Consider the following 14588-nt stretch of genomic DNA (forward strand, 5'->3'; position numbering starts at 1 on the left):
ATAACATAATATTTAATTTCAACAATCAAAACAATGATCAAAGGTGTCATTTCTATAACAATTTAAGAAGGTTGTAGGGGTTGCCACTCTTACTAAGCCTAGCTTATAAACTACATAATACATGACATAATATTTAATTTCAACAATCAAAACAATCAAAAAAGGTTGTCTTTTCTATAACAATTTAAGAAGGTTGCAGGGGTTGCCACTCTAACTAAGCCTAGCTTAGGAACTACATAGTACATAACATTATGAGATTTCATTTCAACAATCAAAACAATTTATAAGCAAAAAAGGTTGTCTTTTCTATAACAATTTAAGAATGTTGCAGGGGTTGCCACTCTAACTAAGCCTACATGTAGCTTAGAAACTACATAGTACATAACATTATGAGATTTCATTACAACAATCAAAACAATTTATAAGCAAAAAAGGTTGTCTTTTCTATAACAATTTAAGAAGGTTGCAGGGGTTGCCACTCTAGCTAAGCCTACATGTAGCTTAGAAACTACATAGTACATAACATTATGAGATTTCATTTCAACAATTAAAAACAATTTATAAGCAAAAAAGTTGTATTTTCTATAACAATTTAAGAAGGTTGCAGGGGTTGCCACTCTAGCTAAGCCTACATGTAGCTTAGAAACTACATAGTACATAACATTATGAGATTTCATTTCAACAATCAAAACAATTTATAAGCAAAAAAGTTGTATTTTCTATAACAATTTAAGAAGGTTGCAGGGGTTGCCACTCTAGCTAAGCCTACATGTAGCTTAGAAACTACATAGTACATAACATCAGATTTTAATTTCAACAATCAAAACTATGAGCAAAAAAAAAATTGTCTTTTCCATAACAATTTAAGAAGGTTGCAGGGGTTGCCTCTCTAACTAAGCCTAGCTTAGGAACTACCTAGTACATAACATTATAAGATTTCATTTCAAGAATCAAAACAATTCATAAGCAAAAAAGTTTTCTTTTCTATAACAATTTAAGGGTTGCAGGGGTTGTCACTCTAACCCTAGCTTGACTGTGTGGCAACCCTGGAAAGCAATTACAAATTATATTTGATAATACTCTCATACATAATATGAGTGCAGGTGCAGAATGGGAGGGGGTGCTGAGAAGGGAGCAAGCATTTGGTCCTTACAATGTATGTTTTTTTCCCCGGTTTCAAAAAGTATATTTCAGATGACAAAGACAAATGATAAATCCAGTGAATATTCATTGAGTAGTACTTTTGTTTATTTTGTAATTATGGATAGTGAGATTAAGTGGGAAGATTAAGTACATCAAAGAAAAATAAACATGTCTTTGATTTCTTTTAGTTAATGATGACTCATGTCTGAGTCTTCATGAAATGTATTGTTTCTCTCATTTTTCTCCAAGCTTTCTCAATGATTTCTTTTTTACTTATTTTCCTTTCAATCAAAGTACCCAGACTGCCATTCAATTTATGAATATTTACATCTAGGTCCTAGTGCTTCATAAAATATTTCAGTAAAGGTGAAGTAGTGTTCCTTTAAGCTGAAAATTAATAAACCTTGTTAAAAGATGAGAGTAAAGGCCATGACTTGATCACCCACACTGATGGATTTGTCAGGCTATGGCTTCTAGGAAGGAAGCAAGGCAGTACCCCGGTCACAAAGACAAGTGACAACACCAGATTATCATTAGCCATACACATCCCATGTCTGATCAGCAAATATAACTTATTCAGGTTGCTTTTAATACCTTAAAGGGATGCTCCAGGCTGAAAATAATGTGATATAAACAGATAAAGAGAAATCGGACAAACAAAACACTAGAAATTTAATAAATTAATTAAATAAAAATCGGACAATTGGCATTACAACAAGGCCTCTGATACTTATACACAAATCTGACTTCAGAGTACTGAAACTAATTGGGTCTTCCAAAGAATAAGAAAATACACAATAGGCTATACATAATGATTATCTTGTTGCTATATGAGATTTAATTTTGGAAAGCTTTCAAGTTTCAAATGAAATACTAGTATGAAGTTATCAAAAGCAATAGTTTAAGTGACCAATCATGTACATGTATGAATTGATTATGTCAATATACACTGTACAGAATAAAAAAAATGCTTAATGATACTTCTAGGGCTGTGTAATACCCCATGCATCAGTCATAGTCACAACACAGCAAAAACTGTGGTGTTAACCGGTGTACATAGAGGACCACACCAGTTATTTTACATTGGTGTTAAATTGGTGGTGTTGGTTTTACACTTATAGGTGTTATTACAACACCTTTGGTTGTTACATTTTCACTCTTTGGTGTTATGTTCAATCTTTAGGGTGTAATTTTAACACCTCAGGGTGTGGTCCTCTATTAACACCAATTGGTGTCAGTTTTAACACCACAGTTTTTACAGTGAAAAAAAAGGTTTATTTCCAATTGGTTTAATGCCAAATCATCTGCTATCATTTGGTCTACCTTCAGTTCGTCCACTATCCTTATGGTCTAATCAACATTTCATGCACCATTTTCGTTTAATAACCGGTTGGTCTAATAGCCATTTAGTCCATATACCATTTGGTCTAATTGGACTAAGCGTTAATTGGGCGAAATTAATAAAAAGAAAATGGATATTAGACCAACTAACTGGTTATGAGACAAAATGGTCATAGACGAACTAATGATTAGACGAGGTGATAATTGGACCAAATGGTCATTGGACCAAATAATCGTTAGACCAATTGTTGATGGACAGAATGGCATTAGACTAAATGAAGCTAGACCATGTGATGAGTGGACGAAAAGGCAGTAGACGAATCGGCAATTTACCGTCACAAATAGTCACAATTAGCTTGGCTTGTCTATTTTTGATGTATACTCGGCCTACTTGTCTGGTTAACTTTTCAGTGTGACTAGTCCCATCTGCAGTGTAACTGGGGTCAGGGAGTAATTACAACGTGATAATAACCTTGCTGATATACAATTTTAGGATCTGTGTATGAGGCTTATGATAGGGACACCTGTTAGGACATATATACATAAGTCACTTTGTGTTTAAATCTCATTTTCAGCTGCAAGAAAAACATGGAATTTAATATAAAAGTCAGTTGTCTTTTGGATTGGAGCAAAGATTTGACACATTTTCTTTTTCTCAAGTTAGTCTTACATGTATGTCACTAAATAAAGCTAATTTTAAGCCAATTTTTTATTGAAATCAAACATTCAAATTTGAAAGTTTTTGTGTGTGTTGATCTGATTTGCCTCCTTTCCATTGTTATGTTTTTACTTTCCAAACAAGGAATTTTGAACACCTACATGTATAATATCTTCTTGTAAATAGGCCTACTGTTTAAATCTGAAAGCTGGATACAAAAGGTGGTGCTGCACCAGCCCGAATTAGCTCAATCTCGAGATTTTAGCCCGATCGGCCCTCTTTGCGATTAATCTCGAGATTCAAGAAACCCTGTCGAGGCATTGATGCATTATGGCCTGACGCCTTGAATGAATAATTCCGAAGTGCGTCTGCACCTGCGAATTAGCAGGATAATTCGTAAATAGCGTGCTAGTTTGCAAATAATCCCAAGTTGACTTGGGATTGCAATCTCAAGATTAATCCTTCGAACGAGCTCGATAATTGAGTCTCCATTACAAATAATCTCGAAATTGTTCAGATCAGGATAACTTGCCGGATCAGAAATAGCGTGCTAATTTGAAAACTCGGGCTGGTCCTAAAGATTGCATCCTGAAATATTTGTTTATGCTTGAGAACATATTTGCTACCAGAATTAGACTATTTAAAAAAAAATTGGTGGACCAAATTTAAACATTTTTATTTAAATTGTACATGTACTCTTTCACATTTTGCTAATGAACATTAATATTTGAAGCCTTTTTTGTACAAATTGAGATATTGATAATGTCTGATAAAAATATACAACTAAGGCAGGGCACAGTCTCCTCTTATAGACCTATGCTTGTGCATTTCATATTTGCATCATGCCTACATTGAAGGTGAGCAGGCTATTGACGATTTCTCCATGGTTATGACATGGAAGGCTTGAAATGGCAAATACTTGTCTCCAGAGAGTCTATTTATCTTGTATTGTATGTAATCTTACAAGCTTGTAAATAAGAGGATGACTTCAGAAATGCTAAGTGTCTACCTCATATAAGCCCAGGAAGTATGGTGTTATGGGTTTATCTATTCAAACTAAAGTACTTTCTCTCCGATCAATGCAGGCCTATTAAATCCTTGTATTTCTTTGACTTGCAAGATGATCCTATTGTTATGTTTAACTCAACAAAACTAAGAGTCCAGAGTGTTGCAGTTTTTCAAAATTCCATTGCAAGACAACAATGCTTTTAATGTGGTTTAAAATAGATCAAAAGAAAGAAAAACTTGAGAAGTTGATATTTCATAAGCAACAAGTATTTTTTATGAGAGAGAGGGCATTTAATTGCATGTAATCCATTTCACTACAAATTACAGACTTTGTAGAAACTTTTTTTTTTATTTTCCGTGGAATGTCTTCTCAAGCCACACAATACACACATACTTAAGGATCATTCAAGCTTGTAGAATTGTCCTCAAGACGTCAGAACCTAGACCAGTAGCAATTATTGGTTTATATTTAACTTTTAGTAGTGGAATAAAATTACAAGCTGTATGTTTGAACCCAATTGTCACGTTCTTGTAATTTACACTGGAATGTTACACTGCTTTGAAATACTTGAAAGGGATGATCATTTCCTTTATGTACATGTAGGTACAGGTACATGCTTGGGGTTGAGTTGCAGAATTTTTCAAAACAAACCCTACCTACTACAACTAGTTCCTTCAATTTCTATTAATATATGAATGACCATTTTCATAATCAGCTGAGCCGATTCATTCCCTTGCGTATATTTAGTCTTATTTATAAATGTCTTTAAAGTTCTACAAAAAAATTTCCACCACAAAAGCAGATTCTATTGACTGTTTGTTATCTGTGGTGTCATAATTACTTCTCGAATTTATCTCCATTCTATTCACTAAACATCAGTAGTTTTTAATCAACCCCCTTTTTTATTTCAGGCCTGTTTGTATAAAAGGATGTGGACAAGGTCTGTCCATTTATTACCTGGCAATAAGTAGGATTGTTATCTTTTGTTGCTACACAGTAAAAACGCTGTCCAAAATATCATTCAAACTGCTGTTTACTACATGTACATTATATGAACCTTACAGTGGTGCAACCATGCTTGATTTATTTAGGATTGAATACTGAGGCCCGTATTCTGAAGTTGGGTTTAACTTAAACTCGGGTTTAAAGTTGTGGTTTAAGTATGGATAGCCAATTGTTACATAAGTCACTAACAGTAGAGATATCATATTTTGGCTCATTTGGCTCTCAGATCATTCATAATTGTGTAGGTGATTTTCTTCACCATTGAAGAATCACCAAAGAGCACAGTAATTATAAGAAACATACAACTTCATAAAAATTTGGACACTTTTGGCTTCCCATAATGTTAGCTCAGAGTTAGACCATGGTTAAACCTGATGCCAGTATACGGGCCTGAAAGTTTAACTTTTTCGTTTTAGACTTTAAGCATGTGTTTAAACTGTTTACAAATTACAACTAGAATTTAATTCGTCATGCGGACAAATTAGGTGGTCTGTCATGATTTTTCATTCAGAGTCGGCTAATGTATAAAATGAATAATTTAGATATGATTGATAATCTTGATTCTAGACATCCTAAGAATAAATTTTGACCATTGCTCAATGTGATTATTAATGTTTCCCATAGACTTTACACGTAAGCAATTTTGAGAATTACAATTCCAATATTGCAAGTGAAAAACGGGCATGATCCCGGCATCTGATCAAAAAGTGGAGGGCACATTTCCGAAAGCCCAGAATCTCAGCTATAACATATTAAAAGCTCCGGCAAAACTGACAAGAAGAAATGGAGATATGGCTCACGAAATAGAGGAATGTCGAATCTAGGTTTGAGAAAAAGTCATGTCCCATAGAGATTACACGCAAAATACATGTGATATGAAAAAAACAATTATAATCTGTTTTATCTTGCTAAATTTTAACTTTCATACCTTTAAATTATCATAAAGGATCATGTAGGAGGTGGCAAAAAGAAAAAAAAATGAAAAAAAAATCATCTTTTCTACCCCAGGAATCGAACCTCCGCCCTCGAAAAAGCAAGTCAAATGCGTTATCCATTGAGCCACGATATTCCCCATAGAGATTACACGTAAGCAATTTTGAGAATTACAATTCCAATTTTGCAAGTGAAATACGGGCATGATCCCGGCATCTGATCAAAAAATGAAGGGCACACTTCCGATAGCCCAGAATCTCAGCTACAACATGTTAAAAGCTCAAGGAAAGCTGACAAGAAAAAATGGAGATATGGCTCACGAAATAGAGGAATGTCGAATCTAGTTTTGGGAAATAGTCATGTCCCATAGAGATTACACGCAAAATGAGGAAAAATGACATGCCTCTTTTCATCGCTGTTTTACGCAATGATGCGTTTCTCAAAACGAATATTCATGTTAATTGAGGAGAAAGAGTACATTCTAAACTACAACATATCGAAATCTGGGCGAAAAATGATCTATATTCGAGAAGTTACAACCAAATTTGCATAAATTTGATGACGTCATTTTTGAATAAATGAAATTTTTAGTTTAGGCGCCATTTTGATGACGTCACGAGATAATTTAGGGACAATGGTGACATGAAATCAAATCTACAACTCATAATCTATCGATATATGAAAAAAAAATTGGGGGTCAACGGACTATTTAAAGAGCTACAGTGAATTTGCAATAGGCATGTTTTTGCCCATATATGGCCTATAGTGAGAGCTCGCGCGCACACGTGCTGCAAAGTTTAACGGGTGTTAATTTCGTTATTAATGGTTGTAGAAGGTTGATCAAGGTATCAAATTGCTCAGAATTTTATTAGCAATGCAATGATATTAAAAGAAACGGTTTTTCTGCGTTGCGTTAAGGTGTAACGCGCGGAAACGCGCGCGCATATGTGCGCGCGCGCAAATTTTTGAAATGCTTTAAATGACCTGAAACGTACCCAAAAAATTTTATAGGTCATTTGGACGATTTTTTTACCTTTGACGCGCGCGTACGCGCGCGTCATGACCTCTACATGACCTTTGATGACATTGACAGTTGACCCTTGACATGAAGTTAATGTCATGTAAATATTGTTAATTTTTGATAATTGATAATGAAGATATGATCAAATGAAGAATTTTACAAAATGGCGCGTAGATGACGTCATCATGACCATATGACCTTCAAAAGCTTATTTTGCCGTCTCTATGATAGATTCTATATATGACAAAAAAATCAGCAAAATTGATTCATCCAATTTCGAGAAAAGTTGGCGACAAAAAATAGGTACAATGAATAAAGATAGAAAGAAAGAAATAAAGAAAATTCTGACGAAATCAATAGGTGATCTGTCATAGACAGACCACCTAATTATTGTGAGGTTCATATAAACAGCATTGTATAAACATGTAAAACAGCATTTTTACTGTGTGGGTAGGCCTATGTACATGGTGGATATATTTTTTCAATTTTCATTATTTTTCAGACATTTTATCCAGTTTTATCATTTGCAGTTTGCACAGTGCTTAGACACAAGCAATTCAGCCTACGTGTATGACTAGGCCTATATATACCTATATCAAGGGGAAAAAAGTAAGAATAGAAGGAAATGAAAATGTGTTACCCGTATAATTACCTTCTTGGTGAGATCAGAGAACCAGTTCGGAGTTGTCTCACGGGCAAGTTTGTTCAGATGACCCTTCCGTTCTGTCATTTTCAAAGCAATATATCATGAAAGCATGCCTGACATAGCAGGATGCAGAAATGGCAGAGATAAGATGATCTCAGCACATCAGTGAACACTACATGAAGGGATTTGCTGCATTTCTACTTCGAATGCATTAATTAGCATGTTGATATTAAATGTATTTCTTCTGATCATGCACAGTTTGTGAAACATACTACTAGCATGCAGAAGTTGTAGATTTACATGTATACCTACATGTAAGGGGGCAAGCAAGAAGGTGATTGATTGGAAGAGAAAATATGATGAATTCTGAAGTCAATAAATCAGATTTAAGGGTTTTAAAACTTGTTGCAAAGTTTATAACTCTCCAAAGTAGCAATGTAAATCATTCCCAAACTACGCAATTAGAGTATCATTAATGAGCATTTATGGTTTGAACTTTCACTCTTTATAAACATTGGAATGCAATAAATTTCATTGTTCTGTACTTTCTTCCAAGTTGAGTTGAGAAGTTTCCATGTACATGTTAACATCAATGAGGAGGAATATTGTTATTTTAAGCTCTTTTGTATGTTTCCATATATACTTCAGATTGCATGTACCTGCTGTGTGTATTCTTTTTACAAAAAATTAAATTCAAAATGAAAACATGAAAAGCAGACAAAAACTTCAAGCACTGAGGAAGGCACATTCACTGTATGCCTTTATACCCCCACCCACACACACACAAGCTATTAGTTTGTAAGTCTACACATTTGTCAGTTTTTTCAATTCAATTCAATTCTTTTATTTATCAGTCATTTATTTATCAGTCAAATTTGTTGACATTTAATATTTAGTCAAAACAGTTTATAAACTTTTAATTTTAGCAATTATTACAGTGTTTGGTGGAGCTATAGACAGCTTTTGTAAAGACTTTGCTATGAATGAAGATGTATTTCTTTGATTTCATACCAATATTTTTATCCTAAACATGCTGAAGATATATGTGGATTGGGTTGAATTGACCCCTCTATTGTTGGAATAATTTATGTCTGAACCAATTACTTCAGTTCAGACATGTTGGCATTATCATCATGATCTGACCGTGGAGCTAGAATCTGACCTTAAAAAGCTCATGGCAAATTTTGATGAAATGAAATTCAAGTTCTTTTCTACATCTTAGGTATTCCACTGTGACCAATGAGAGAAGGTTGACCCTTGCCCTTTAGATATGAGTGATGTTTGTGCATTTTTTGCTTGATTTCATGGCTGAAATTCCTATTTTTGACCAGAGCATTAATTTTGAGTGACAATTTTTATGACAGTTTGCCTACAGCATGGAAGAAAGTAAGGAAATATTATAGTTGAGTGAGATCTTGGGGAATGTCAGAGGTAATACACTTTTGCTTATAATCTACATCCACCTTTTTTCTGAAATATTTAGTTCACTGAGATCTTGGGGAATGTCTGTGGTAAATACACTATTGCTTTCCACCTTTTTCTGATCAGATAGTATGCCAAATAATTACTTTAAGCCTACCACTGTCATATCAAGTGAAGACTGAAGTACAAAATTTCTTTTTGTGGTTTAGTGGTATGATGTGCAGGCCTTTGAAGGTTTTGTTTGTAGCTTTTTTTAGCTTTACAACTTTCATTATTGATTCTAATATGTGATTAATCATTTTGAATTAGTTTTAAATAGAAATTGATAGTGATATATAATTTCCAGGTCACAATCTAGCTAAAGCCCAAGTCCACCCCAACAAAAAAGTTCATTTGAATAAGAAGTGAAAAATCTAACAAGCATAACACTGAGAATTTCATCAGAATCGAATGTAAAATAAGAAAGTTATGACATTCAAAGTTTCGCTTAATTTCAAAAAACAGTTACATCCACATCGTGGTCTGTATGCACATGAGGAGACTGAGACCATGCTGAGACTGAGACATCATACCAAGGAGATAACACTATTTCCTTTGTATTTTATTATATATATGACAAATGAAATATTGATTAATTCCTCCATGAACATGTGGAATTAGCATTTTTTATTGCTATATGGTTCAGTCAAGTTGGTCCTTATTGTCAAGTCTGTAAAAATGAAATATTGTATATTTCAAATAATAGAAAACAAAAGAAATAGTGAGTGAGGGACATCATGGACCGTCTCATTTGCATGACACTGATATGTGCATATCACTGTTTTGTGAAAAATAAGCGAAACTTTATAATGTCATAACTTCCTTATTTTACATCCGATTTTGATGAAATATTCAGCGTTATGCTAGTTTTATTTTTCTCTATTTATTCAAGTCAACATTTTTCTGGGGTGGACTTGACCTGTAAACAAAGCCAGTATTAAATGCCTACACATCATATCACTGGTAACCACAAGAAACTGAATTTTGTACTTCATTTTTAAATTAGGGTCTATGTGCTTTAAGTTGGGTAAAACACCATATTAAAGTGCATGGAGTTCATTTCCATGTAGGTGTAGGGACCATTGAAACACACAGCTAGCATCAGAAAATTTCCCAAAATCCCTTGCAGTGGGAGCTTTGTAAAGAGAAGCCACCTTGTTGAGGTAATGTGACAATCTTGAATTCTGAGAGTGGTTTGTAAATCCCTGAATAAAGGCCATGGCCCCCAGTGGATGGGAAAGTATGTGGTGTTGCCTACATGCATGGTGTCTTTACTCTCTGATCCCATGTTTTTATGAAATAAGAGCCTACCTTATTTGACGTCATTCCCACTGGAAAATAAAATGGGGCTATTTTGATTTTGGAAGGTTCAGGGGAAATTGGACTCCAGATTCCAGTGGGATGTTTCATTGGATGCACATGGAATGCCGTAGCATTCTTGGAACTAATAAGTGAACTGCATGGATGGATAATCTCGAGGGTAATGAATCAATTTAGATTTAAAAACATTCTTTAGGATTTATCGTAGTGTAGTGCTGCAAGTGAGGTAATTGGAAGGTCATCAATGATCATTAATTATCTGTTTGTCTGTTTGTTTACACTTCTATAAAAACAGCATGTGCCAGGTGCCTATGTTTGTTAGTAAAGCAATCAGACATTGGGCAGTCTAAACATAGTCTGCAAGCACAGACTCATATTTGACACTTTAAAGCCTGTGTATAGCTTTGGATAAAGGATTTAATAATGTGATTGATAATCGAATATCATCTAATATGACAGTCTTACTGAAGCGTAGAGACCGTTAGATATTTTTCCAACTGCACTTCTCTGAGAAAATTTCAAATATTCAAATCTTGGATATATAGCGCCCTCTCTCGGCGATGCTTGTTTTAAATTTAAAAAATGGGCATTCAGGCACTTATCTTATAAATTTAGTGATTAGATATCCAAAAGTTACAGACAAAGAACATATCTTGAAAGTTTCAGCCCATTCCATGATTTGGAATAGGATTTAATTGAAAGACAAAAACACACAGATATTTTAATTTGATCGGGTGACCCGATCAAGTTAAATTATCCATGTAAAATCACAAAATTTATCCTGTAAAACACATTTTCATTTCATATCCTCCACATCATAACTGTTATAGGGCATATCCATTCATATCAGCTAGCAATGAATTGGAATAGTGATAAGTGCATTTTGGTGGATTTACCAAAACTATACACAAGCTTTAACCAATAACAGGTCTTGAGTGAAGACTTATACGCCAAAGGCTCTTAGCCATAGTACAGTGCGAATCTAGTCTCACTACTTCACACTCTGCATAATGCACTGTGCGAATTGTGAAAGCCAAGGTTCTGTGCCTGCAGACTAGTCTTAACACCTATCAGTATTTTATAATGGGGTAGGGGTTAAGACAGTTGCCCATCTTGCCCCCCCCCCCCCATTTAGAATTTTCTCTCTTCCCCTCTTCTTCCAACAAAGATGTGCAAGTTAATTCAAATTTTCAAAACTCACTCTTGCTTCATTCTATCACAAGCAATTTTTCTTTCAAAGTATTGAATTCAGTCTGCTCTAATCAATGTCTGAGGGCCCTTTTCTGCCTGTTTCATTTCCTTGCTTGTATGCTTCTTCAAATTTTAATTTATTCGTTTACTTATCCTTCCCTCACCCCCCCCCCCAAAAAAAATGATTAAAAGAATGAATATAATAGAATAGACCCAGCATTTCACAATGATAGTTTATCTATTGGTTTATAGTTTTATATTCTCTTGTAAATTTTTCTATTCAGATAAAAACCTGTCCTCATTTCAAAAGTGAGAACAGAGTCAAGATGCAGTTTCGTTATATTTATCGGGCTTAAACAGCTCTAAATTTTGCCAGTGAGAATGAGTCTTATAATAGCCCAGTGAGTCATGACAGAATTGGGCCATGGACTGTTGACTATACTGTGGCAAGTCTAGTTCATTGTTGAGTGATTGCTGTATTGACCAAGCCCTTGCCTATAGCATAGAGTGCTAGCTGTTTTTCATACAAAACCATTGAAGTATTACCTATATAAATGTGAATCTATATTAATTATAAAAGCCCATTTTTCGTATTCGGCTAATTTTGTGTCATATTCATTATTTATGATTTGGGGAGTGGAAATGCTTTGATATATGGGGAGTGCCCTACAAATTGAATTTTTGATCACATTGGGCTTGCAAATGAAAAATAAACTTCCCGGGGCCCGTAACACAAAGCTTAGCAATGATCGTAGAACATTTTTCGTCGATTGATTCCTATGACTAATATGTAAAATAAATCGTGAAAATGAAGCGTGCGATGATGCGATTAATCGCTAACCTTTGTGTAACGGGACCCAGGTCAACTCTTATGGTACAGAAGGATGGTCGGATGGGGTGGGGGTTCTATCTTTGGATATAACATTGTTTCTTGAATGAACAAAAAAAGTCATTGAATAAGATAGCACAAGAAATCATAAATAATCGCACTTACATTTAGTCAAAGATAGTTCTCAATCAAGCTATTTGTATTACTTTTAAATTTATTTAAATTGCAGATTAACCTGTCCAGACAGTCAAGACATGTGTCTGGGTATAAGCATATAGGCCTTCTAACTACTTTACCATATATGGTCTATAGTAGTAGTAGTTGTAACCACTTCCGTGTTTGACCTAATTGTGGTTTCCTGAAAGATATGGAAAGCTTATTCATTTTGTCAGAGAGGATTTCACTTTTCAAAATATATAAAGACAGTAATAAAATAGTTGCCTTTCAACACTGAAATTTGTTGAACAAGTTTATTATCAAGCATAGTTTTTTTACAAAGTGTTAGTCCACCAATGAATTTACTTACAATATAGATGCTACATCTTATTCTCAAGTTAAGGGGAAAATGGAAATTGGTACTCCTAGTCCTTCAAACTGCTCACTAAGATTGCTACAGAATATAAGTCCATTGGTTTCATGACAATAGGACCTATTTTTTTCTAAACATGAAAATTGTTTTTTTTTTTTTTAGTGAAAAATAGAATTAGGTGATCAATAACACACTTGCTGAAAGACTGTAGGAGTGGTGCTGTACTTCATCGATCATATCATTTTCATTTCTCCATCTGTTCAACCCCCCATTCAGACAAGCCATTTTTTGTACAGCAAGAAAACCATAATTAATACCTGTGCTCAACAAATTCCTGCCATTTTGGTTATCTACAAATTCTACAGTGGGCATGGTGGCTCAGTGGTAAGCGCCCCGCCTCATGATGGAGAGGTCTTGGGTTATGGGACCTTCTGCCTTCTTAATTGGCACTCAGCAATTATATTAGAGAAGGGTAATAATATGTTAATATAAGGCCTGCTGAAATGTCAGTTTTCCTTCAGCAGGAAATTTATCTACACTGTGCTGCTCTCCACCCAGGTGAGGTTTGAAGTGGCGACCTTTGGTAAATGATACAAGATTTTTTTTAATTTTCCAGGTCATACATTAACTACATATTCCTACAGGACCTCATTTATTTGCCATTTTTCATTATTATGAAAATTCGTGATGATTAAATGATTAGTATGAAAATGTTTTCTTTTAATTTTTTTGAGAACTTGACTTTTATTAGCATGTGTGCAAACAGGCAAGCAACATTAAGATTTATTCATAAATATTTGTACTTTCCATGTAAGCGCCATGATGCTCTTAGATGTGAACTTGCAACTTTGGTTCTGTCCTTACGTTAAAACCAGTTTAACGAGGCAAAGCAATCTTCAAAACTACATCGCAAGGTGGCTTTCTGAACCGGTTTTGAAGATCGCTTCCAAGACCGCTTCGACCATTCTCACTACTTTTTTCCAGTAAACTAGTTATAAGATGGTAATTAGTACAGAGCCATAACAGCACGGCCCTTCATCCCACCTCTGCCACCATGAACAGATAATAGATGAATGTAGAGACAATGATGTTTGGTGAATATACTGCAAAAGTGCTAAGGTGATCCTAATTACACTCTTCTCGGAGTGAGACAAATTCACTAATTTTTGAGTGAGATTTGCATTTTTCTAGAGTGGATTTTACCCCTTTTTGGGGTGAAAGTGTATACAAGATGCACAGTTCACTCCAAAGAAATTGGTCCCTACCATCACTCCTTTCGGAGTGATGGTAGGAACAAGATTAGCTCTTTTGCATTTTATAGAGTACATGGTGGTTTCAGGCAGGTCAAGTCACCATTGTTCCAAGTTCAAATATGTTGATATCGATACTGCATATCATAACAATAGTGTGGTCCCGAGGACTATCTATCCAATGTTACATTTTTACAACTATAGGTACCCCAAAAATTAACTTGTCATATCGAACAAGAATCATCTGAGCAT

The 14588-nt window shown here is 34.7% G+C and overlaps 1 protein-coding gene across 2 annotated transcripts in view; it reads left to right on the plus strand.

Moving 5' to 3' along the window:
- Positions 1–14588, plus strand: part of LOC121423729 (muscle-specific protein 20-like) — a 34572-nt gene that overhangs the window by 11612 nt on the left and 8372 nt on the right. The gene's annotated exons all lie outside the window — the stretch shown is intronic.

The sequence above is a fragment of the Lytechinus variegatus genome, chromosome 11 (genome assembly GCF_018143015.1).
Source record: "Lytechinus variegatus isolate NC3 chromosome 11, Lvar_3.0, whole genome shotgun sequence".
Classification (NCBI taxonomy): Eukaryota; Metazoa; Echinodermata; class Echinoidea; order Temnopleuroida; family Toxopneustidae; genus Lytechinus; species Lytechinus variegatus.